The sequence below is a fragment of the Cryptomeria japonica genome, chromosome 4 (assembly GCF_030272615.1).
Source record: "Cryptomeria japonica chromosome 4, Sugi_1.0, whole genome shotgun sequence".
Taxonomy (NCBI): Eukaryota; Viridiplantae; Streptophyta; class Pinopsida; order Cupressales; family Cupressaceae; genus Cryptomeria; species Cryptomeria japonica.
The window spans coordinates 718,912,926-718,914,294 of NC_081408.1; positions in this window are offsets into that span (position 1 = coordinate 718,912,926).

Consider the following 1,369-nt stretch of genomic DNA (forward strand, 5'->3'; position numbering starts at 1 on the left):
TGGTCCAACAAAATCTATCCCCCACTAGTCAAATTGTGCAAGTGCTAATTGTTCCTGTATTAACATTTCATCACTTCTTTAAGGTTTTCCCATCCTTTGGCAACGATCACATCTCCTTGTATTTTGGACAACATTTCTATGTATGGTATGCATATAATAGTTTGCATTGAGTATTTTGAGATCTATCCTTTTAATTACAAAATAGCCTCCACATGGTTCATCATGGCATGCTTCGACATCAAATGTCTCATCCTCTCTAAGGCATATATGCATGACAATATTAGGCCCTATATAAAATAGGTACCCAACTATCAGAGAATAAGAAGAGCTACAATACACAAATTTCTTTTTATCCCTTGGTGATAGATGTGGGGATGTTTGATCTGCAACTAAGTAGTTAGCAATATTAACATATCATGGAGTATATATTGGTAAGGAAAAGAGATCCTCATTTGTAAAAGAGTCATCCACCATTGGATCATCTATTGAGGTTGTCAATATGGAAAGAAAATCTACTACCACATTTGCCTTACCAGGATTGTCAATAATAGTGATGTCAAACTCTTATAGTAAAAGTAGTCATCCGACAAGCCATCCACTTACCATTTGTTTATTCATCAAATAATGTATTACTGCATAGTTAGTGTGAATAGAAATAGGCTAGCCAGTGATATAGTGTCCAAATTTATTCATGGTATAAATGATAATGAGCATCTATTTCTCTGTAACTATATAATTAACCTCAACACCTTCCAAATTATTAATTTAATATAGGAACTTGCATATTCAAGATTACCTTCCTTTTGACCTAGGACTACTCCAACTGTAAATTCATAGGCACCAGTGTCGATGTGAAGAGGAAGAGTCCAATTTGGTCTCTAAGTACTGGTAGTCTCATGAGAGTAGATTTGAGTGAATCAAAGACTTGATGGCAATTTGCAGTACAATTGAATTTTACCTCCTTTTTAAGTAGTGTGAATAGAGCTTCAATGATCTTATTGAAATCTTTGATGAAGCACCTTAATATCCAACATGCCTAAGGAAGATTCTAGTTGGCTATATTGATTTGGTTGTATCTACAAAATCTATCTAGAAAGGAAAGATTCCTTTTTCCAGCCGATGAATCCAAGACTTGATCAATATAAGGTAATGGAAAGTGGTCTTTCTTTGTGGTTGCATTCAATTTCCTATAGTCTACACACACTTGCCACATTCTTTCTTTCTTTGGCACAATCACTAGGGGTGACACCCATTTATTGTCTGAAATAGGTAATTAAATCTTGCATCAAGGATTTTTTTGCAGTTTAACCTTCACTATGTCCCTAAGTGTTGGATTCATTTGTCTCTATGGTTGCCTCACTAGTCTATA